General features: G+C 51.7%; 3 pseudogenes; all 3 read left to right on the top strand.

Annotated features, from left to right (window-relative positions):
- The first annotated feature begins 236 nt into the window (after positions 1–236).
- Positions 237–4,391, top strand: LOC144930599 (perforin-1 pseudogene; annotated as a pseudogene).
- A 7,473-nt stretch (positions 4,392–11,864) lies between these two features.
- Positions 11,865–15,292, top strand: LOC144930634 (perforin-1-like; annotated as a pseudogene).
- A 5,033-nt stretch (positions 15,293–20,325) lies between these two features.
- LOC140912361 (perforin-1 pseudogene) lies at positions 20,326–24,480 on the top strand (annotated as a pseudogene).
- Positions 24,481–25,513: the final 1,033 nt, after the last annotated feature.

Below are 25,513 nucleotides of genomic sequence, written 5' to 3'. Positions count from 1 at the left end.
CTGTGGTCAAGAGGCAAGGCGTGTGGTGGGCCTGCAGTGTGAGGCCACGGAAGGGAGCTGGGGCAATGGGGGAGGGAAGCAGTGGGGCCCAGAGGTGATGGGGGGATTCCTCTGCCACATTGTCCTTCTCCACCCATACTTTTACAAAGGTTCTGTCACCCTTGGGCTCCCCACAGTGACCCATCTCCCTGGGTGGCTGCCGTGTCTCTTACCGGAGCCCAGCTCCGGCTTCTGTCATGGCCAAGGGGCGGGGCCTCAGGTGAGAGGAGGAGCAGGGGGTGGGACGGAGGTGGGCATAATTTAGGTCGATTTATAGCTTTAGTGTAGACCAGCCCTTAGATTGGAAGATCTTTAAGGAAACAGTGTCTTTTTATTGTAACCCATCTGCCAGGTGGAGTGGCATTAATAAGTGCCAGGTTCAATGTCTAGGAGTTCCTTTTCAACAATATAACACAGAACTGGCTCAAGCCCCCAGCCAGTAACCTGGGAAAATTCCCACTCCTGGGGGCCTCTTACAGATAATACTTCCCCACTCGCAAGCACAGAGTCTGGTGAGTGTAGAAAAGAAACTTTGAATAAGAGGAGGGAAGTCACCCGACATTAAGTTAGGAAAACTCTGCAGGCAGGATTCATAAGCACACCATGATCAAAAGACCCACCCCAGTGTGCGTTGAGCAGTGGCTTTTTCCTCAGGTTCTTGAGTCCAACAACCAAAAGTTCATTTAGTGTGTCCCTCCCTTCTCCGTACCCATTCACAGTTGTTGATCACGGTCAGTGAAGACCCAGAGTTCAGAGGCGCATCTGTGAGAGTTCACCTCCCACCCTGGTGGGAGGGGAAGGCACCTTGCTCGCTCTGCTGTTCGGGGGCTCGCTCTGGCATCAGTCACCCTGCCAGTCACTCCACTCGCTGCTTCACCAGCTGCTCTACATATTCTGGGATGTCTTGAGGTCCCCCACTTCATAGACTCTCAGGGCTAGAAGGGACCTCAGGAGGTATCTAGTCCAACCCCCTGCTCGAAGCAGGACCCATCCCCCATTTTTGCCTCAGATCCCTAAATGGCCCCCTCAAGGATTGAACTCGCAACTCTGGGTTTAGCAGGCCAATGCTCAAACCACTGAGCTATCCCTCCCCCCACACAGCTCTCAGTGATTTCACCTGTTAGTGGGGAAGTCTAGAGCCGGTTATCAGTGATTTGAGCTCTATTGGTCTGCAAACAAAAGACTCCCAATTGAGTCTTAATCACCTCTGTTAATACACAATAAAGAGAGGTAGGTCAAATGGACACCACCAGGCACAAGAACATGTCCCCAGCTACCCTCATCTCTTGGCACCCCTGTCCCCTCCCTAGTGAGTGCAATTCAGATGAGGGCGAACCTCTCACTCAGGGCAGGCCAAGCACAGCTCTGCTGCCCTTGATTCACACAACAAGGATAACATCCCTTTATTACCCTTGCCCCCAATAACAAAGTGATTTGCAATCCAACACCAGCCAAAAGTGATCATTTAGGCAAAGCAGCCCCACCACGCTGCTCACCTAGGCAGGACTGGGTGTGTTCATGCAAACAAGGTCAGCTCCTGAAGGCCTATTACATGGCTCATCCCTAGATGTCAACGGAAAGCTCATTCCGACCCTGCTTACATTATTCTGCATCGGTACAGCACCTGGCAGTCTAGGGTCCTGGCCCATGGCTAGAATTCCTAGATGATACAACAACACAAATAATCAAAAATAATAAATTCTATTTATATTCCACTAGTTCTCTCTATTTATCATGCCTTCTCCCCGGGAATACCAGTATGGAGGGAACGGAATTCATCTTGAGCTCCCATAATTACCTAGTAACCCACAATGCACTGCAAAAATGTCCCATGAGGTATTGCACCAGATGATGGAATAGGGGATACCGGGATGCCTACCCATAATGCCCCACACCATCTGCAGACAAAGCCTCTTCGGTGGCCCAGACGAAAGCAGCCAAATGCTCACAAGTTCCAGCAATATGGCAAAGTCGGCATCTGTCAGCTCCCAAAAGATCTGACGGTGAAACGTTTGAGGGCAGATGTGGCATGTCGTCCTGGAGTTCAACAGAAAGTGGCGCTCCTATCTTCAGTGACAACCGCATTCCAATAACCTGTTAAAATCATTACCCAGAAAATGCAACCCTTTAAGGAATAGCAAGGATTTCACTAGTAAGAGGAAGATAAGTTAGAAAGAAGTAATCGCTCTTCTGTAACCTATTTTCCAGCCATAAGTGTTTGCCTTCAAATTGAAAGAATAAAGACTTTGGAAAGTATCTAAAAGGAAGTAAGCTAATAATATTGAAATAGGAATTACAGCTTTTATGACCTCATTCTTAGCTCTTGATAACACATTGGCATCTTTCATAAGACAATCTTGCTGATCTGTTTATCTTTTGATGAAAAGGTTCGTAGATTTACAATTGCCCACTGATACCTTCGACACCTTGCAATTAAAGCCTTCTGTCACACATATGCTACAAAGCGTCAATCCCAAGGACACATATGTGCCTCTCAAATCATAGCATATAAGGAAATAGTACAGAAGATTAAAGGACATACACGTTACCAGCTGCATTTCAGAACTTGTGTAAACACATTTATGGCCAATAGTGTTATCTCCTCTCACATCTGAGGCCTGTCGCCTTGACAGAAAACAGAATTCCTCCTAGGAATTACCTTAGCTAGCTGAAATCTTTCACATGATGAAATCAGCAATAGATCGCATGCCTGTAAGTTATTATATTCTCCAAAGATAGTGCATAATAAGAGTTATGAGTATCTCTTCAATCCCGTAAAGGCGCAGGCAGGTTTGTTGTGACCTCACATTTTCAGAATAAATTATTCAATCTACACTGGTAATAAGCTTTTGATCATGGCTTCTGCAATCTACCAGACAAAGGTCTAATAAGGTCTGATGGCTGCAAATTGAAGCTAGCCAAGTTCAGACAGGAAATAAGGACACAGTTCACCAAGGGCCATGGTGGATTTCCCATCATGGACAATTTTGAAATCCGGAATGGTTTTTGTTATTTTTTTCCTAGGAGACCAGCTGTAGTTCAAACAGGGATTCATTCAGGGCACTTCTCTGGCCCGTGTTATCCAGGAGGTCAGACTAGATGATCACAACGGTCCCTTCTGGGCTTAGAGTCTGTGGATCTAGAACACTGAGCTCTACCCTCACAAGACGCCAATGTCCGACGGTACGTCACACGGTGGCCGCTTCTCTCTCCCAGGTTCCGAGTTACCCACAAACCTTCGCTCAGCAGCCATTTCACCCAGGCCCTGAGGAACGTCCCGGAGGATTACACCCACAGCTTGCTGCAGCTGGGGGGGCCGGGCGGGGCATGTGACGGCCATGCGGGTCTGCAAGGCGGCGCTGGATGGGGTGAAGGCTGATGAGGTCAAGGACTGTCTCAGCCTGGAGGCCTCCGTCAGCATCGGGGCCAGGAAGGGCAGGGCCCAGGCGGCCTTCAGCCAGTGTGAGGAGTAGCAGAAGAAGAAGAACTTCAAGGGGAGCTTCCACGAGACCAAAGCAAGTGCCGCACTGAGGTGACGGGCGGCCACAGCCACGCCAACCTGCTGTTCTCTGAGGGGCAGGACGCCGAGGTGTTCTCGGCCTGGATGGAGAGCCTCAAAGCCAGCCCCGGCCTGGTGTCCTACTCACTGCGCCCCATCCTTGGTGAGGCAGGACAACCCCAAGCGGGAGGTGCTGAGGCGGGCGGTGAGTGAGTACATCGCCGAGAGGGCCCTGTGGAGGAATTGCACCCACAGCTGCCCTCCGGGGACCCAGCGCAGCGCCCATGACTCCTGCTCCTGCGTCTGCCCCGGGGACGGCTCCACCAACACCATGTGCTGCTCGCGGGAGCGGGGTCAGGGGAAGCTGACGGTGACGGTGGAGCGGGCCAGCGGCCTGTGGGGCGACTACACCAGCCGCACAGACGCCTACGTCAAGGTCTCCTTCCAGGATCGGGAGGTGCGGACGGCAACCGTGTGGAACACCGACAACCCGGTCTGGGACGTCCACCTGGACCTGGGGCACGTGCGGGTGGCGGAGACCAGCCAGCTCCGCCTCCAGGTCTGGGACGAAAACAACAAATATGACAGCGACCCGCTGGGGACCTGCAACGAGCTGCTGCGCTCTGGGCAGGGCTGGTACCAGGTCTGCTACTTGAACCTCAGCCAGCTGGCACCATCCTCCCCAACAGCACCTACCCCGCATGCCCACCCTCCCCCTCATCAAACCAGATTCTCTCCTGCCAGGCCCAGTGTTGCTCAATGGCCCATTGTCTCTAACAGGAAGTGGCGGGTGAAAAAGCCTCACCCCAGCTTCCCAGCAGGCTGCCAGATGCTGGGTCTAGCAGGGCGGTAGCTGGCAGATGAGGGGGGACGAAGGCAGCTCTGGGCTGCTCAGCCTCTAGCTCGTGAACACGCACTGGGTCCTGAGGCAGGAACCCTGCTCTTTGCTGGACCCACTGGAGTCAGGTAATCAAAGGGCAGAGGAGCTATGGGGGCAGGTGGGCTGAAAGCTCCTGCAGGGAGAAGCTGGCTGGAACGAGGGGTGGGGAGCAGGGGTTGGGGTCCCAGGGAAGGTACCCCACTGCTAAGGACCTTGCTACCCAGGGCTCCTTGGTTAACCATCCTCTCCCCAAAGTTTACAGCACACTGGCCCTCCTCTGCATCCCACAACAGTGCTGTGTGGCTGTTCCAAGCTGCCCAACCCCAGAGGTGGCTGCATCTCGGAGCCAGGTGAGCCATCCCCGGGCGGCATCACTGAGCAGCTACTTCACAGCTGTCTCATCCCAGAGGTAGCTGCATCTCAGTGCCAGGTAAGCTGTCACGACATTATAAGCAGATATCTGTTATAAGCACTGCCTGTTATTAAGGTTGCCCAAAGCTTCACGTTACAAGACCCTGTTTCCAGTTGCCTGGAACTTTGGCAAACTTTCCCCAAAAGACTGGAGTAAATGGGGACAAGGAGGCTGGAGAGATTGGGGCAGGAGAGAAACTGTGAATCGGGGTTGGAGAGGAAAGGCTGGGGCTGGCTGGGCAGCGAGACTGGGACTGGGAGCTGGTGAGGAGACTGGGACTGACTGGCTAAAGGACCTGTGCATTGCTACATGCTCATAACACAGCTCTGCACTAAGACAATGACCACAGTCGAGTCTCATGCTTCAGGGCTTCAGCTGGTCACCTGCAGGGGTCAGGAAGGAATCCCTTCCCCCCACATGCATAATTGACCAGCATCTGGGATTCCCCACCCCATCCCCGATTCCTCTGAAGCACCTGAGGTCAGCCACAGCTGGAGACTAGACACTGGCTGGTTCAGTGCTCTGAGCTGGTCCAGAAAACCCTCATTCTGGCTGCCTGGCTGGTGGGGCAGGGTTGCCAGATATGAGGCTAGGAAGGAATTTCCCCCCAGGGCAGACTGGCAGGGACTGTGGGAGCTTTTCTCCTCCCTCTGCAGCTGGCACCTCCTGGGATCAATGGGACATATCTCACCTCATTCCCTGCCACGGCAAGGGCCCCGGGCATGGCTGGCACCTGGGCCCTGTTCCCTGCCCCTGGCACAGCCTGGCCTACTGAAGGCTGAATGATTTGGTCTAACCCAAGGGGTGGGCTCAATACAAATGTAACTGGTAAAATTCCCTGGCCTGGGCTCACAGGGCATCAGACTAGATCCTCTAATCTTCTGGCCCCCACTCTGTGAAAGTACAAAGGATGCTGGGAATGGGAGTAGAGGGCATAATGGGACTGGGGGGAAAGAGGTAAGGGGAGCCCATAGGGTCAGTGCGGGAAGGACAGAGGCAGTGGTTCCCCATGGCACCCTGTAATGCCCAGCTGCCCTCACCCTGCTCCACGTGTCTTCAGTCCATCATGGCACCAATCTCTCAGCCACCCAGAGCACCCAGAGTACCCCACTTCTGCCAGCCCAGTGATTCTCAGTGGCTCATTGTCTCGATGGGGGAATGGCAGGTGACAGCTAGCTCCTATGTTGATCTAGAGGGCGGCACCTTGCTGGTTAAATTGGGGCTGAGACATGGAGGCGAAGGCAGATCTGGGCAGCTCGGCCTCTGACTGGTGAACGTGCGCTGGATCCCGAGACAGGAGCCCTGCGCTTTGCTGGATCCACTGGAGACGGTATTCTAGGGGGCAGGGCAACTTGGGGGGTGGGCTGAGAGGGGCAGATCCAGGCCGGAGTGACGGACACTGGGGAGAGGGCATGCTGGGGAATTTAGGGGGGCAGCACCGTACCCCACTGATGACCACTGTGCTACTCAGGGCTCCCTGGATAACCATCTTCTTCTCAAAGACCACAGCCCTCATCTGTGCCCCCCAGTCTGGGTAGGCAGCTGTTCCCCAGTTCCCCCTCCCCAGAGGTGGCTGCATCTCAGCTCCAGGTGAGCCATTTTGGCATTGCAGATGGTGTTGGTAGCCTAGCCTGTTATTAAAGCGAACCCAGACTTCCCATCATATGACACTCTTTTCGGTTGACTCTTCCTTACCAGACTTTAACTATCTGAGCTGAAATTTTCCATGCTGGCCGGTGTCTACCGCAAGCTGAATATTCTGGGAGAATTTCAGCCAAAACAATTAATCCATTCCCAAGAGAGAGGCAAAGGAAAAATACAGTGTTTTGCCCACATTAAAAAATTTCTTGCCATCTCTTTTTTAACTGCTCTAGTGGCCTGGCTCTTCATACCGGGCCGGCGTCTTTTGCTGTCAGAGCAGGACTTTCCCTGTAATTTCTCCTCCAGGCCGGACTGGGGCCGGGCAGTGTTAGGGGGCTTATTCCTTCACCCACTTACTTCCCTGGTCCTTCTCGCATGAACAGAGAGCAACAATACCCAAAGTCCAAAGGTGCAAACAATTCGATGTTTATTGGGGTGAACTTCCAGCAAGCATGATTCCAGTTTCCTTCCTTAGTGTCCCCCTTCCTAGCTCTGACACCACAGAGCCTTATACCTGTGTCCCTGTTCCCATTCCTGCCCTTAGCCAAACATGATTCCAATTTCCCCACTCCCCTTCCCTGTTCCCATCTCCCCCTTTAGCAAAACATGATTCCATTTTACTTACCCCCATTCCCTGTTCCCGTCTCCCCCACCCACACACCCCACACATCCACCCACTCACTTCCTGATTGACTGCAGACTGCATTTTCCACCTTTATGCATCCGATGTAGTGAGCTGTAGCTCACGAAAATTTATGCTCAAATAAATTGGTTAGTCTCTAAGGTGCCACAAGTCCTCCTTTTCTTTTTGCGAATACAGACTAACACGGCTGCTACTCTGAAACCTGCAGACTATATAGTAAAACTTGAGTTCTGCTTAGCTATACCTTAACCAATCATTTTCCTGAAATTTAACTAACCAATCCTAATGTATTGTAACATGACTATGTAACCAATTATATCCCACCACCTTCATTAGTTTACACCCAGCAAAATCAATTATACAGCAGACAGGAACAATCACAGAACCAGACAGAGATTATACAGACAAACAATAGCAAAGTGGGAACTATAATGACAAAACAATACAGAAGTGAGGATTTCACATCCTAGCTATTGATAAGTGAGTTCTTGCCAGACAGGATGCTATCAAACTAAGTTGCCTTTTACATCTTCAAGGCACTTCCCTTTCTCTGGAGGCGATAGGCACTATCAGGACAGGATTGTATTCCTAACAGCCCAATAGCACCTTCTTTCAGTGTGACTAGTTTGGGATGTGAGGACGTGACCGGTCGCTTCCCAGCTTATGGCTGCTTCTCTTGCTTAGCCAAAGGCCTGAGCCTAAGAACAGGGCGTCAGACAGTCACAGTAGGAGAAGGCCCTTACACCAGCAGACAGTGATTTTGATTCTTTCTTTTATACCTCTAGAACTAGCCAGGCGATAAGAATACACCTAAATTCTTAGAGTATAGGCCTTTACCGACAGGCCTGAAGATCTATATCCAACAGGCAGCAGAACAGCGAGCAGGGAGCCTGCTGCTTCTGGGGTCTTAGCGACCCTCCAGGCCTGGCACCCAGGCGGTGCAGAGGAGGAAGTGTCTGATTCCAACACAGAGCGGATAAAAACTAGACCAAGGGGGGGAGCTGGAAGGTGCAGATTTGGGCAAGGAGTTGGGAGAGACCAGGAGGGCAGCGATGCTGTGACTGAGAGTTGGAGGAGGGGTGAGTGAGGCTGGTTGGGCAGGGAAGTTGGGATGGAGACCTGGCAGGCGGTGGGAAGGCTGGGGATGGCTGGACAAGGAGACTGGGATGAGGCGCCGGGGGGAGGAAGAGACGGGACTGGCACTGGTTGGAGAGGATGGAGGAGAAGGGGTCCAGTTTGAGGCAAATGGGCAGAAGGTTCTGTGCCCATGAGAGCACTCTGCCCTCCTGAGCCTGGACGGGACCCCAGGATCCCCAGATGCCAGTGTCTTCTGCTGGGGAAGGTAAATTACCCAGAGGGTTGCACATGTCATTGCTTCTCCTGTCTGAGCTCAAAGCACCTCCTCCCTGGGATCCTCGCATCCTTCTGCCCCGCCACGAGCTGCCTGGGTGCCTCCTCCCATCCCCCTCGAGCTCAGGGCATCCATTCCCATTTCCCCCATTCTCATTTCTTTTGTGATTGGCTGGCAGATCAGTTATTCAGGGTGTCGACAGGTTACACCCCACTGGGAGGCTGAGCAAGATTAAACTGGGCATTGTTGGGACAGGTTAATTTCTGGGGGGCAGGGATAGATCAGTGGTTTGAGCATTGGCCTGCTAAACCCAGGGTTGTGAGTTCAGTTCTTGAGGGGGCCATTTAGAGATCTGGGCCAAACATTGGGGACTGGTCCTGCTTTGAGCAGGGGGATGGACTAGATGACCTCTTGAGGTCCCTTCCAACCCTGATATTCTATGATTCCAGATTTAGCTGATGCTGCTGGCTCTGCTAACCGATGCCAGGGGCTCTGGGCATCCCCCATTTCCTTCTCCTGGGTTCCTGACTACCCCCCAAAATGTGCAGGGCTCTGCCCGGCGACGCCTAGAACAGTCGCTGACATTTGGGAACTGATTGGCTGCGACATTGAAAAATGACATCGAAACCGAGAATAGCCAGATCTGTTTAGTGCAGTGGTGTTGTCGCCAGGTTGGTCCTGCTGTAATAGAGAGACAAGGCGGGTGAGGAAATATCATTTATTGGACCAGCTTCTCTTGGTGAGAGAGACAAGCTGTTGGGCTGCACCGAGCTCTTCTTCCTGAGACACAAAGAACCTTGGAGAGCTGAAGGCTGGTCTCTCTCACCCACAGACGTTGGTGCAATAAAGGATATTTCCTCACCCGCCTTGTCTCACTATAATGTTTATGACAGGTTTCAGAGTAACAGCCGTGTTAGTCTGTATTCGCAAAAAGAAAAGGAGGACTTGTGGCACCTTAGAGACTAACCAATTTATTAGAGCATAAGCTTTCGTGAGCTACAGCTCACTTCCTCAGATGCATATCGTGGAAACTGCAGCAGGCTTTATATATACACAGAGAATATGAAACAATACCTATTCCCACCCCACTGTCCTGCTGGTAATAGCTTATCTAAAGTGATTTCCAGCACAAATCCAGGTTTTCTCACCCTCCACCCCCCCCACACAAATTCACTCTCCTGCTGGTGATAGCCCATCCAAAGTGACAACTCTTTACACAATGTGCATGACAATCAAGCTGGGCTATTTCCTGCACAAATCCAGGTTCTCACATCCCCCCCACCCCCATACACACACAAACTCACTCTCCTGCTGGTAATAGCTCATCCAAACTGACCACTCTTCAAGTTAAAATCCAAGTTAAACCAGAACATCTGGGGGGGGGGGGTAGGAAAAAACAAGAGGAAACAGGCTACCTTGCATAATGACTTAGCCACTCCAAGTCTCTATTTAAGCCTAAATTAATAGTATCCAATTTGCAAATGAATTCCAATTCAGCAGTTTCTCGCTGGAGTCTGGATTTGAAGTTTTTTTGTTTTAAGATAGCGACCTTCATGTCTGTGATTGCGTGACCAGAGAGATTGAAGTGTTCTCCGACTGGTTTATGAATGTTATAATTCTTGACATCTGATTTGTGTCCATTTATTCTTTTACGTAGAGACTGTCCAGTTTGACCAATGTACATGGCAGAGGGGCATTGCTGGCACATGATGGCATATATATTATATATATATATCTGGCATATGGAATTCATTTGCAAATTGGATACTATTAATTTAGGCTTAAATAGAGACTTGGAGTGGCTAAGTCATTATGCAAGGTAGCCTGTTTCCTCTTGTTTTTTCCTACCCCCCCCCCCCCCAGATGTTCTGGTTTAACTTGGATTTTAACTTGAAGAGTGGTCAGTTTGGATGAGCTATTACCAGCAGGAGAGTGAGTTTGTGTGTGTATGGGGGTGGGGGGGATGTGAGAACCTGGATTTGTGCAGGAAATAGCCCAGCTTGATTGTCATGCACATTATGTAAAGAGTTGTCACTTTGGATGGGCTATCACCAGCAGGAGAGTGAATTTGTGTGGGGGGGGTGGAGGGTGAGAAAACCTGGATTTGTGCTGGAAATCACTTTAGATAAGCTATTACCAGCAGGACAGTGGGGTGGGAATAGGTATTGTTTCATATTCTCTGTGTATATATAAAGCCTGCTGCAGTTTCCACGATATGCATCTGAGGAAGTGAGCTGTAGCTCACGAAAGCTTATGCTCTAATAAATTGGTTAGTCTCTAAGGTGCCACAAGTCCTCCTTTTCTTTTTATAATGTTTATGTTTATTATGCTAGCATTAGAAGCCTAAAGGGAGATCAGGGCCCCCCCTTGTGCCGGGCGCTGCACAGACCCAGCTGACTGAGATCAAGGCACCGTTATGACTGGCTGTGTCCAGACACACAGGGAGAGAAAGTCCCTGTCTCGAAGCTCTGACCCAACAAAGGCAGGATTATTCTCCCCATTTTACAGATGTGGAAAGTGAGGCCCAAAGAGATTAAAAGGTTTGTCCAACGTCATATGGGGTCTGTTGCAGAGCTGAGAATAGAACCCAGGAGTAATTGTACCATTTCCGCTCCTTACGTGCCAGGCGAACCTTCCTGTAAGCTCTCTTCTGCGTTCTCAGTAGTGAGACAGAGTAGCCAACAGATAGAAAAATCCACACAGCAAGTTACCTGCCTGGAAAGAAATTATGATTATTTATTATCTGAATTATGGATGCACCTGGGAACCCCAGTCATGGATCAGGACCCCATTGCACTAAATATGCGTTGAAAATATTGTCCTGAAATTGCCTCATAGCCTGTGGAAAGCATTGGCACAGGAGACGAATAGGGCCAAGAGTTTAACAGGATTCCAAACAGGACTTTCTTTGGACATTGGGAAAACCAGAATTATAATCCTAAGGGGTTTAAATAAATTTGTTTAAAAGGGATATGTCTTATGCTTCAAAGTCTGAACCCACCTCTAACGATGGGCAGGGGGAATTGGCCTCTGTTAGAGATTGCAGACTGGGCTAGATGGGCCCTTGGGTCTGATCCAGGGTGGTAGGGAGGGTTCAGGATACCAGTCTAGATGGGCCTATGAGTCTGATGTGGGTCTGATTGGGCTGATGAAACCCTAGAAAATGACCCTCAATCGGTGGCTAAATGTAACAAAATACACCACTTTCAATGTCCACTAGGGGGCCCCAGTGGTTGACAAAAAGACAGTGGTAATTGAATGCCTCTGTCTCTGTCTCTCTCTCTCCATATAAGTAAGTTAACCTGTGGAACTGCCTGCTGCTGAATTATGATTTATTCAGGATCTCTATATGTCTCTCCCTGTAGGGGTTTCTGAGGCTGACGCCCCAACACACCAGCCATGCCCAAACCTAGTGTCTTCATGTTCCTCCTCCTATTCCTCCTCCCCGTGGTCTCCCCCGAATGCCAGACGGGCACGGCTGCTGCATGCACGAATGCAACCTTCGTGCCCGGGCACAGCCTGGTGGGGGAGGGGATTGACGTGACCACACTGGGCAGGACGGGGGCCCACGTGCTGGACACCAGCCAGTGGCGCGGCCCGAATGGCACCTGCACCCTGTGCTGGAACCCGCTGCAGGGAGGCCAGTGGCAGAGGCTGCCACTGGCCGCGGTGGACTGGAGGGTCCGCGTCTCGTGCCAACGAAAGCTCAGCAGCTCGGTGCAGCAGTCGGCCATGGGCATGATGGAGTCCGCTGCGTCCGTGGTGCAGAACGACTGGAAGGTGGGGCTGAAAGTGTCCATGGTGCCCATGGTTAATATCAAGATGGGGCTGGCCGGCTCACGTTCCAAACTGGCCGAATTCGTCACGCAGAAGTCGCGGAAGGACAAATATGCCTTCATAAGGCATGAGGTTTCCTGCCAATATTATGGGTAAGGACCAGCTTGGACACCTCCCAATCTGGGGATGGCTCGCCTGGTACTGAGATGCAGCTAGCTGTGGGGAGGGGCAAATGAGTAACACATGTACAGTGATGTCACACCAGCGTGGCTCAGCCAGTGCTGAGATGCAGCCACCTCTCGGGTGGGGCAGCTGGGAAACAGCTGCACAGTAGTACCACCAGCCATCCAGGGCCTTTCCCTTGTTAGGAGCTGTCTCATTCTGGGGTGCGATCCAGGCCAGTGAGGGATTGTGTCACTGCCTGACCTGTAGCCCTAAATGTTGCAAGAGGCTCTGCCTCTCTGAGTCCCTTCTCTGGATGCCCCACGAGCCAGCAGTGAGTATCTGTGTGTGAATCAGCTCTGAGACCAGCAGCCTGTGTGTTACCCCCAGCCACACGCTGGTCGATGACCCCAACACGCTTCCCATCCCAAGTGTCCCCCAAACCGTGTGCTTTGCAATCTCCATCCCTCTTGTGGCCCATTCTGAGAGATTTAAGGTTCCTTTGTTCCTTTAAAGATACAACACTCAGCAGCTTGCCGGGCTAACTGGAGTTCACATGCACTTTACATCAAACACAGCACAGGGTGGGGTTAGCAAGTTTCTGAAGTAAGGGAGAGAGGAGGGTGAGTGAGGTCAAGCGCAAGGGATAAGGACAAGAGTGATTACAAGCAAAGTGAAAAGCGCTTTCTGATGGCTAAGATATAACAAAACAAGGCACAACCTTTGTGCAAGGCAGTTTCCTTATCAATCTACCTTCCAGTGAGATGGTTGACCACCCCTCTGGTCGAGATCTCCCACCGAGTCCATTGTGTTTGGGTCCTTTCTCTTCTTAAGTGAAAGATCATTTGGGGTCCTCAGCCCTTCCCTTGATAGCCCAGAGAACCTTTGCAATGGATTCTCCTTACAGTCACCCCGCCATAGTAAAGTCCACCCAAGCTGTGAGGAAGGTGACGTGGAGTCAGCTGGCCAAGGAAAGTTCTTACTGGTTTCTTCCCCTGCTTGGGGTTGCTAAAATGCAAATCGATCTGTTTCCTGTACTCTCCTCCCCCTGCCGACTTAATGGTCCTGTTGACCCTCATTTGCAGTCCCCTTGTCTCTTACTGCGCCTTGGAGATGCCTTTCAGGGACAGAACCACAGTCCTTTGTCGAGGGTGGAGTACCTATCGCCCTGCCTGGCAGACGCACTCTGATAACAGAATTTCCCACCCGTATGCATGTTTGGATGTGTCCTCCATAGAGAAGCCTCAAAATGATAGCAATGAGCAGCACGGCATTAGCTTGCTGTCGATAGCTTACGTGGCCCCTTTTAGATTCAGGTGATGACATGAGTGAGGTGGGGTACACTGAACTGGTCAGGCCAGCTGAGACTCACTACCAGAAACCAGGGAGCCCTTGTCCTCTGGCATTGGGGTGCTGTTAGGGTCACACCTGAGCCACAGGGGTGCTGGCTGAGATCCGGCCCCAGGGCAAGGGACTGGCTGGCTCAAAGTGGTTGGGAATAGGACACAGCTTTTCCCCTCTGTTGGGCCCAGGTCTGATCTGGCCCCAGGGTGGGGGGGACTGTCTGTTCCAGGGGTTGGGGGAATGGGAGAAGGTCTTTTGCCCGCTAGGGGTGCCAGCTGTGATCTGGTCGCAGGTTTGGAAGCTGTGCTGTGATGGGTGGAGGAATGGAACAGGGGCCTTTCTCCTCTAGGGTTGCAGCTCTGATCTGGGCCGGGCTGGCTATTGGGGATTTTCTAACTCTCTCATAAATTCCTTGGATCCCTGGGGCAGGTTCGGGATCAGCAGAAAACCTCCACTCACTGGTCATTTTGTCCTGGCGGTGAAGAACCTTCCTAGCCTGTACAACAAGGCCTCCCAGCTGGAGTACCATCATCTGATTCACACCTACGGCACCCACTATATGACCCAGGCGTCGCTGGGGGGGCCGGGTGCGGGACGTGACTGCCGTGCAGGTCTGCCAGGCGGCACTGGATGGGCTGACCGTCAATGAGATTAAGGACTGTCTGAGCATCAAGGTGGCCGTGAATACTGGGGTGGGCTCAGACCAGTCCAGCTTCAGCAGCTGCAAGGAGAATAAGAGAGTGAAATTCCAACAGAGCTTCCGCAAGACGTACCGGGAGCGCTATGCGGAGGAGGAAGGAGGGCAAAACACCGGCGACCTGTTCTTCTCCAACAATTACGTTGGGGTCTTCTCAGGCTGGGTAAAAACCTTGAAGTCCCTCCCTGGCCTGCTCACCTACTCCTTGAGGCCGATCCACACCTTGTTGGGGCAGGACGACCCCAAGCGGGAGGCGCTGGGGCAGGCAGTGAGCGAGTACATCCGTGAGAGGGCCCTGCGGGTGGATTGCACCAAGAGCTGCCCAGCGGGGACCCGGCGGAGCGCCCTCGATCCCTGCTCCTGCGTCTGCCCCGGGGACAGCTCCACCAACACCATGTGCTGTTCACGGGAGCGGGGCCTGGCAAGACTGACGGTGACTGTGGAGCGGGCCAGTGATCTGCGGGGTGACACTCTCACAGCTACGGATGCCTACGTCAAGATCTTCTTTGACAGGAGAGAGAGGCGGACTGTCACCATCTGGAACCGAAAAAGCCCTGTCTGGAACAGTCACATGGACTTTGGCTCTGTCCGTGTCACTGACGCCAGCCAGCTCCGTGTCGAGGTCTGGGACGAAGACAATGGCTGGGATGATGACTTGCTCGGGGTCTGCAACATCCCACTGAAGTCTGGGGGGCCCTATCACAGGGAGTGCTACCTGAAACGTGGCCACCTCAGCTTCCACTACAGTCTGCCCTGTGGGCCCAACCTTCGGGGCCAGAGATGTTCTGAGTATATTCCCCAGCCCCCCCAGCACAGCATAGCCAAAGGGAAGGAGCCCTTCTGGTGAGCGCCCTGGGCAGGGAATTGGAGAGGGGCACGGGTGTGTGTTGGAGAACTGTGCTCCCTGTCCCGCAAAACGTTTCCTAGCTCCTGCTCCGCTGACGCTACTGGGCTTCATGCTGTTACTCCTGCTCGGTAATTGGTGTCTCCTAAGTCCATAACAGCCTCCCCACTTCCATGGACCGGTCACCCTCACAGATCCCTCTGGAAAAATATCCCACCACTACCTGCCTAGTCCTGATCCATCGAACCAGTGTATCCATTGACTGTCTCCAACCAATGTCTGTATCCAGTGCATCCAAGCTATCCATCCATCCATCCGTGCAACCAATATATCTATTCAATACATCATGGAATCTCTCCAACCCATTAGCCAACAAACCAACCAGCGTCTGTATCCAGTGCATCCAATGTGTCCATCAAACCAATTAACCAAGGAATGTATCAAGTTCATCCAAGCTATCCATCTAATCAACTAATGTATGTATCCACTACATGCAACATCTCTATCCAGCCAATCAATCCACTCACCATTGTACCCAGAGCTTCCAGCATATCCAAGCAACCAATGTATGTATCCGGTGCCTCTAATGTTTCCATGCAACCAATATATCCAGTGCATTCAAACTATCCAAATAACTAACCTACCCATGTCTATATCCACTATATACTATGTATATATTCAGTGTGTCCAACCAACCAAAGCATCCCATCCTTCCATTTATCCATCCAATGTGTATATCCAGTACATCCAACCAACCAACAAACCAACCAATGTATGCAGTGCATCAAACCTATCTCTCCAACCATCCAACTAATGAATTTATGCAGTGCATCCAAGCTCTCTCTCCAACCAACCAATGTATGTGTCCAGTACAACACCCCAGCAAACAATATCAGGTAGTGCATTCATCCAATCAGTAACCAAACAATGTATCCAGAGCTTCCAACATATCTGTGAAACCAACCAATGTCCAGTAATCCAACATTTTCATCCATCAATCCATCCATGAATTAACCAGTATCTGCACCTAGAACAACCAAACACCCTGACAACATATCCACCAATCCATCGAACCAACCAATATGTGTCACCATTGCAACCAACCAGCCAATCAATGTATGAAGTACATCCAAGCAACCAACCCACCAGACAACCAATGTGTGCAGACAGTGCAACCAACCCACCACCCAACATATCTATCCATCCAAGAGATCATCAGGAACAAAGGTCAGCCCCCGTGCTATTGTGGCATCAGGGATTAACCCTCTGCAGAAACCCGAAGATACTCCAGGGATCGACACAGTTCTAAACACACAGCGGATAGGCTGGGCTCCCAGGGGAAGGATTCATTAGGGGGCTGTTCCCTAACTGTTGTTTTTGTTGCTTTCCAGAATTACCCAGCAGCTCTTGTGTTAATTATTTCACCATGAATGCACGCACCCCACACACCATCCAGCTGGATGTTCCCTGCGCATATGATCAGCAGTGATGCTGATATATCACTTGCCATTGGTAAGATTCACAGTTAACACCCATAACACGGCTAATACTCTGAAACCAGTTAACACCCAGGAGAACATTCCACTGGGCTATTGATTCTGGCTGTCAGCAGACTCAGGGAGATGGTATTGCATTAGGGTCACATTGAAAAAGGCAAATTCCCCCTGACTCTGGGATTAAAGTGTCTTCCTGGCTCATGCCTACCTACATCTGCTGAGAGCCTAGATTAATAGCTCCATGATGCAGTTAACTGGTGAATGATGACTGTTAACTCTGAACCCTACTGACTGCAAGTTAAATATCTTCAGCATGGAAAACTGTCATGCAGCTTTGCAGCTGCACCACAAAATGATTTGCTTCTGGGAGGCTTCCAGACCTCTGACTCTTTGCAAATGTATCTCCCTGCCTCAATAAACATTTGTGAAAAGAAGTTGGTAAACAGGGATCCGTGTCATTCTTCTAACCCCACTAGGAGGGAACAAGATGGAGCAAACTGGAAATGAGCAGGTGCAATATATTGGGTACACTAGCGGGAGTAATGGGCTGGAGGGGAGAGAGGCATGACAAGACAGGGAAGCTAGACATCTGGGTGACTTTGCTGCAATGGGGAATCCAGTGTCATGTGGCTAATGCCAGTCAAAGGGAAGCGTTTCTGTCGGGGCAGAGTGGGGTGGATAGGAAAGGGAGCCAAGGAGATGGGCAGTTTTATTATGGGGCATTAATAGCACACAGGTGATATTTACAGGTGAGTAATACTTCCAAGGGATCCCGGAGGGGATAGGAGGCCTTTCCCATCTACAGGACCCTATACAGCAGGGGTTCCCAAACTGTGGGCCATTCCCTAACGGTGGGCCATGACATAGTGCTGGGTGTTCCGCCATGGGCGGTGCTGGAAGGGGGATGGGAGGACGTTGCCCCCACAAACTGCGTACATTGGTGGAGTGGTAGCCGGCGATGGCCCCTTCCCAGGGCCAGAGGAGCCCAGCACCCCCCGCGGGTGGCAGAGGCTGAAGCGGAGCTGCCGTGCGGTGGGTGGAGGGTGAGGAGAAGGGGCCAGTCCCTAAAATGGTGGCTCCCAGAGTGGCTGGAGAAGGCTTGAGGGTTTGCAGCCGCTCCCACTCCGAGCCACCGCAGCCCACGATCAATGGCTGTTGGAACCCCTGGGGTACCAGCCCCACAGTCCCTTCTCAGGGACCAGGGCTCAGCAGTGGGTGATCAGGACCATCAAGGTAATGGCCAGGCCCAGCCTAAGCACCTGCCTCTGCCCAACACGGGCGGCCCCCAAGCACTTCCCTCATTCCTGGGAAGGGGGTGCCTGAGAAGCGCGCCAAGGTGCTGGATGGGTGACTGTGACAGGGCTGCCAGGTGACACCTGCTAAGGCGAGGGGCTGCGAATGCCCCTCGGTTTCCCTCTCCCTGACAGACGTGTGTTAATAGTGGGCTTGCAGTGCCTATTGCAGCTGCACAGGTGGGCCTCATGGAACAAAGTTTGTCAACTCCTGATCTAGACCCCACTCCTCTCCCAGAGCTGAGGATAGAATCCAGGAGTCCTGACTCTCAGTCTCTCCTCCCCCCACACACAACCTGATAACATTAAATACTCAAAGGAAATACTATCTCTAAATACCCAGGTAACCTGTGGAACTCATTGACACAGGGTGTGAGTCAGGATTTGGAACTGGATCTTCACATGGAGGATGGAAGAGCCAGCATTATACTCATAAGGGTTTAAAACAAATATGTTTGGAAGGGGTGTAAATGTCATGCTCCAGGGCTTAAACTTCCCTCTGATTAATGAGAGTCAGGAGGAAAGTGGCCCTAGGAGGGCAGGTTATTCCAGTGTTGTCCACTGTGTAAGACTGGATACCAGGCTAGATGGCCCGTGGAAGAGCTTAGCCTTCCTGTAAATGTTTCAGCCAGCCTGTAAGTAATGGCTGCTAGGACTCAGCAAGGGCATGTGACCAGACCACATGACACTGAACTCCATTTTGGCACCTGTATTTTTCCAGAAACTGGGCTGGGAACTTAGCTTGGAACAAAGGGTTCCCACCATATGAGCAGACTATAAGGTGGAGAGTGACATCATGATTTGTCTTCACTCCCCCACAACTCAACACCTGTGAGAAGCTCTGAAAGACAAAGGACTTGGAACGTGGGAGGGGAACCCAGGCTGCATAGCAATTGCAGTCTGTGTCTTAAAATCTGCAAGCCGGCTTGTATCATCAGTCAGGGTGAGAAATTGCTAATTCAAATCCTATCTATCTCATATGTTAGGCTTAGTTTGCGGTTTTGTTTATTTGCTGGGTAATCTGCTTTGATCTGTTTGCTATCACTTACAATCACTTAAAATCTATCTTTCTGTAGTTAATAAACTCGTTATATGTTTTATCTTAACCAGTGTGTTTTGAATGAAGTCTCTGGAAAATCTCAGTTTGGTTAACACAGGCTTGTTGTGCATATCCTTCCCACATCAAGGGAAAAGTGAACTATATTAATGAGTTGGCATTGTACAGACCCCCTGTGCAGTTCAAGATGAGATAATATTGGGTTTCTACTCCAGCAAGGATGCAAGCCTGGGGAGCTGGGAAATTGGCTGATGTCTTCTGTCTGTCCTTGAGTGGCTTTGGTAAAGTATTCAGGTAGCTCAATTGTGTGGCGCCACCTGCTGTCGCGTTAGGTGATAACAGGGCCTGGAGAGGCTGGCTGTAGCACCAGCAGAGTAGTGTGAGAGGGACCAGCCCAGCTGGAGGGTTAGGGGACACAGCGGTTCCCACAGCTCTTAGACTGCACACCGGGGTGACAACCCACCACACCCACCATTTTTTTCCATGGGTGCTCTGGCCCTGAAGCACCCACAGAGTCAGCGCCTTTGAGATGAACCCTTATACTCAGGGATTGAGTGCATGCCCACTATACTGCAAGCATGCATTCTGGCACTGTGACCCTGCAGAGCTCTTCTTCAGGTCTGGGAGCTCAAAAGCTTCTCTCTCTCACCAACAGATGTTGGTCCAATAAAAGATATTGTCTCACCCACCTTGTCTCTCTAATATGAATCCTGTCATTGTGGCCCTGTTGGGTGCATCCTAATATACTGAAACCACGAATTTTAGCCACTAGAGGAGGAGTGTAGGTCTCAATGCTTGTAGCCTGTGTTTAGATCTTACTTCACTCTGAGCGTGGGAGTTTTAATTGTAGCATGTGTATCCTCATGCCAATCCATGAAGGCAGTGGAGTTTGGAAATAAGGTGAACACAGGGCTGGCCTTATGGGTAGGCATTGTAGCGGGGTGGGATGGGGGTTCTGTGGTCAAGAGGCAAGGCGTGTGGTGGGCCTGCAGTGTGAGGCCACGGAAGGGAGCTGGGGCAATGGGGGAGGGAAGCAGTGGGGCCCAGAGGTGATGGGGGGATTCCTCTGCCACATTGTCCTTCTCCACCCACACTTTTACAAAGGTTCTGTCACCCTTGGGCTCCCCACAGTGACCCATCTCCCTGGGTGGCTGCCGTGTCTCTTACCGGAGCCCAACTCCGGCTTCTGTCATGGCCAAGGGGCGGGGCCTCAGGTGAGAGGAGGAGCAGGGGGTGGGATGGAGGTGGGCATAATTTAGGTCGATTTATAGCTTTAGTGTAGACCAGCCCTTAGATTGGAAGATCTTTAAGGAAACAGTGTCTTTTTATTGTAACCCATCTGCCAGGTGGAGTGGCATTAATAAGTGCCAGGTTCAATGTCTAGGAGTTCCTTTTCAACAATATAACACAGAACTGGCTCAAGCCCCCAGCCAGTAACCTGGGAAAATTCCCACTCCTGGGGGCCTCTTACAGATAATACTTCCCCACTCGCAAGCACAGAGTCTGGTGAGTGTAGAAAAGAAACTTTGAATAAGAGGAGGGAAGTCACCCGACATTAAGTTAGGAAAACTCTGCAGGCAGGATTCATAAGCACACCATGATCAAAAGACCCACCCCAGTGTGCGTTGAGCAGTGGCTTTTTCCTCAGGTTCTTGAGTCCAACAACCAAAAGTTCATTTAGTGTGTCCCTCCCTTCTCCGTACCCATTCACAGTTGTTGATCACGGTCAGTGAAGACCCAGAGTTCAGAGGCGCATCTGTGAGAGTTCACCTCCCACCCTGGTGGGAGGGGAAGGCACCTTGCTCGCTCTGCTGTTCGGGGGCTCGCTCTGGCATCAGTCACCCTGCCAGTCACTCCACTCGCTGCTTCACCAGCTGCTCTACATATTCTGGGATGTCTTGAGGTCCCCCACTTCATAGACTCTCAGGGCTAGAAGGGACCTCAGGAGGTATCTAGTCCAACCCCCTGCTCGAAGCAGGACCCATCCCCCATTTTTGCCTCAGATCCCTAAATGGCCCCCTCAAGGATTGAACTCGCAACTCTGGGTTTAGCAGGCCAATGCTCAAACCACTGAGCTATCCCTCCCCCCACACAGCTCTCAGTGATTTCACCTGTTAGTGGGGAAGTCTAGAGCCGGTTATCAGTGATTTGAGCTCTATTGGTCTGCAAACAAAAGACTCCCAATTGAGTCTTAATCACCTCTGTTAATACACAATAAAGAGAGGTAGGTCAAATGGACACCACCAGGCACAAGAACATGTCCCCAGCTACCCTCATCTCTTGGCACCCCTGTCCCCTCCCTAGTGAGTGCAATTCAGATGAGGGCGAACCTCTCACTCAGGGCAGGCCAAGCACAGCTCTGCTGCCCTTGATTCACACAACAAGGATAACATCCCTTTATTACCCTTGCCCCCAATAACAAAGTGATTTGCAATCCAACACCAGCCAAAAGTGATCATTTAGGCAAAGCAGCCCCACCACGCTGCTCACCTAGGCAGGACTGGGTGTGTTCATGCAAACAAGGTCAGCTCCTGAAGGCCTATTACATGGCTCATCCCTAGATGTCAACGGAAAGCTCATTCCGACCCTGCTTACATTATTCTGCATCGGTACAGCACCTGGCAGTCTAGGGTCCTGGCCCATGGCTAGAATTCCTAGATGATACAACAACACAAATAATCAAAAATAATAAATTCTATTTATATTCCACTAGTTCTCTCTATTTATCATGCCTTCTCCCCGGGAATACCAGTATGGAGGGAACGGAATTCATCTTGAGCTCCCATAATTACCTAGTAACCCACAATGCACTGCAAAAATGTCCCATGAGGTATTGCACCAGATGATGGAATAGGGGATACCGGGATGCCTACCCATAATGCCCCACACCATCTGCAGACAAAGCCTCTTCGGTGGCCCAGACGAAAGCAGCCAAATGCTCACAAGTTCCAGCAATATGGCAAAGTCGGCATCTGTCAGCTCCCAAAAGATCTGACGGTGAAACGTTTGAGGGCAGATGTGGCATGTCGTCCTGGAGTTCAACAGAAAGTGGCGCTCCTATCTTCAGTGACAACCGCATTCCAATAACCTGTTAAAATCATTACCCAGAAAATGCAACCCTTTAAGGAATAGCAAGGATTTCACTAGTAAGAGGAAGATAAGTTAGAAAGAAGTAATCGCTCTTCTGTAACCTATTTTCCAGCCATAAGTGTTTGCCTTCAAATTGAAAGAATAAAGACTTTGGAAAGTATCTAAAAGGAAGTAAGCTAATAATATTGAAATAGGAATTACAGCTTTTATGACCTCATTCTTAGCTCTTGATAACACATTGGCATCTTTCATAAGACAATCTTGCTGATCTGTTTATCTTTTGATGAAAAGGTTCGTAGATTTACAATTGCCCACTGATACCTTCGACACCTTGCAATTAAAGCCTTCTGTCACACATATGCTACAAAGCGTCAATCCCAAGGACACATATGTGCCTCTCAAATCATAGCATATAAGGAAATAGTACAGAAGATTAAAGGACATACACGTTACCAGCTGCATTTCAGAACTTGTGTAAACACATTTATGGCCAATAGTGTTATCTCCTCTCACATCTGAGGCCTGTCGCCTTGACAGAAAACAGAATTCCTCCTAGGAATTACCTTAGCTAGCTGAAATCTTTCACATGATGAAATCAGCAATAGATCGCATGCCTGTAAGTTATTATATTCTCCAAAGATAGTGCATAATAAGAGTTATGAGTATCTCTTCAATCCCGTAAAGGCGCAGGCAGGTTTGTTGTGACCTCACATTTTCAGAATAAATTATTCAATCTACACTGGTAATAAGCTTTTGATCATGGCTTCTGCAATCTACCAGACAAAGGTCTAATAAGGTCTGATGGCTGCAAATTGAAGCTAGCCAAGTTCAGACAGGAAATAAGGACACAGTTCACCAAGGGCCATGGTGGATTTCCCATCATGGACAATTTTGAAATCCGGAATGGTTTTTGTTATTTTTTTCCTAGGAGACCAGCTGTAGTTCAAACAGGGATTCATTCAGGGCACTTCTCTGGCCCGTGTTATCCAGGAGGTCAGACTAGATGATCACAACGGTCCCTTCTGGGCTTAGAGTCTGTGGATCTAGAACACTGAGCTCTACCCTCACAAGGCGCCAATGTCCGACGGTACGTCACACGGTGGCCGCTTCTCTCTCCCAGGTTCCGAGTTACCCACAAACCTTCGCTCAGCAGCCATTTCACCCAGGCCCTGAGGAACGTCCCGGAGGATTACACCCACAGCTTGCTGCAGCTGGGGGGGCCGGGTGGGGCATGTGACGGCCATGCGGGTCTGCAAGGCGGCGCTGGATGGGGTGAAGGCTGATGAGGTCAAGGACTGTCTCAGCCTGGAGGCCTCCGTCAGCATCGGGGCCAGGAAGGGCAGGGCCCAGGCGGCCTTCAGCCAGTGTGAGGAGTAGCAGAAGAAGAAGAACTTCAAGGGGAGCTTCCACGAGACCAAAGCAAGTGCCGCACTGAGGTGACGGGCGGCCACAGCCACGCCGACCTGCTGTTCTCTGAGGGGCAGGACGCCGAGGTGTTCTCGGCCTGGATGGAGAGCCTCAAAGCCAGCCCCGGCCTGGTGTCCTACTCACTGCGCCCCATCCTTGGTGAGGCAGGACAACCCCAAGCGGGAGGTGCTGAGGCGGGCGGTGAGTGAGTACATCACCGAGAGGGCCCTGTGGAGGAATTGCACCCACAGCTGCCCTCCGGGGACCCAGCGCAGCGCCCATGACTCCTGCTCCTGCGTCTGCCCCGGGGACGGCTCCACCAACACCATGTGCTGCTCGCGGGAGCGGGGTCAGGGGAAGCTGACGGTGACGGTGGAGCGGGCCAGCGGCCTGTGGGGCGACTACACCAGCCGCACAGACGCCTACGTCAAGGTCTCCTTCCAGGACCGGGAGGTGCGGACGGCAACCGTGTGGAACACCGACAACCCGGTCTGGGACGTCCACCTGGACCTGGGGCACGTGCGGGTGGCGGAGACCAGCCAGCTCCGCCTCCAGGTCTGGGACGAAAACAACAAATATGACAGCGACCCGCTGGGGACCTGCAACGAGCTGCTGCGCTCTGGGCAGGGCTGGTACCAGGTCTGCTACTTGAACCTCAGCCAGCTGGCACCATCCTCCCCAACAGCACCTACCCCGCATGCCCACCCTCCCCCTCATCAAACCAGATTCTCTCCTGCCAGGCCCAGTGTTGCTCAATGGCCCATTGTCTCTAACAGGAAGTGGCGGGTGAAAAAGCCTCACCCCAGCTTCCCAGCAGGCTGCCAGATGCTGGGTCTAGCAGGGCGGTAGCTGGCAGATGAGGGGGGACGAAGGCAGCTCTGGGCTGCTCAGCCTCTAGCTCGTGAACACGCACTGGGTCCTGAGGCAGGAGCCCTGCTCTTTGCTGGACCCACTGGAGTCAGGTAATCAAAGGGCAGAGGAGCTATGGGGGCAGGTGGGCTGAAAGCTCCTGCAGGGAGAAGCTGGCTGGAACGAGGGGTGGGGAGCAGGGGTTGGGGTCCCAGGGAAGGTACCCCACTGCTAAGGACCTTGCTACCCAGGGCTCCTTGGTTAACCATCCTCTCCCCAAAGTTTACAGCACACTGGCCCTCCTCTGCATCCCACAACAGTGCTGTGTGGCTGTTCCAAGCTGCCCAACCCCAGAGGTGGCTGCATCTCGGAGCCAGGTGAGCCATCCCCGGGCGGCATCACTGAGCAGCTACTTCACAGCTGTCTCATCCCAGAGGTAGCTGCATCTCAGTGCCAGGTAAGCTGTCACGACATTATAAGCAGATATCTGTTATAAGCACTGCCTGTTATTAAGGTTGCCCAAAGCTTCACGTTACAAGACCCTGTTTCCAGTTGCCTGGAACTTTGGCAAACTTTCCCCAAAAGACTGGAGTAAATGGGGACAAGGAGGCTGGAGAGATTGGGGCAGGAGAGAAACTGTGAATCGGGGTTGGAGAGGAAAGGCTGGGGCTGGCTGGGCAGCGAGACTGGGACTGGGAGCTGGTGAGGAGACTGGGACTGACTGGCTAAAGGACCTGTGCATTGCTACATGCTCATAACACAGCTCTGCACTAAGACAATGACCACAGTCGAGTCTCATGCTTCAGGGCTTCAGCTGGTCACCTGCAGGGGTCAGGAAGGAATCCCTTCCCCCCACATGCATAATTGACCAGCATCTGGGATTCCCCACCCCATCCCCGATTCCTCTGAAGCACCTGAGGTCAGCCACAGCTGGAGACTAGACACTGGCTGGTTCAGTGCTCTGAGCTGGTCCAGAAAACCCTCATTCTGGCTGCCTGGCTGGTGGGGCAGGGTTGCCAGATATGAGGCTAGG

Source organism: Lepidochelys kempii, chromosome 6 (assembly GCF_965140285.1).
Source record: "Lepidochelys kempii isolate rLepKem1 chromosome 6, rLepKem1.hap1, whole genome shotgun sequence".
Classification (NCBI taxonomy): Eukaryota; Metazoa; Chordata; order Testudines; family Cheloniidae; genus Lepidochelys; species Lepidochelys kempii.
This window is presented reverse-complemented; position numbering and strand designations above follow the sequence as displayed.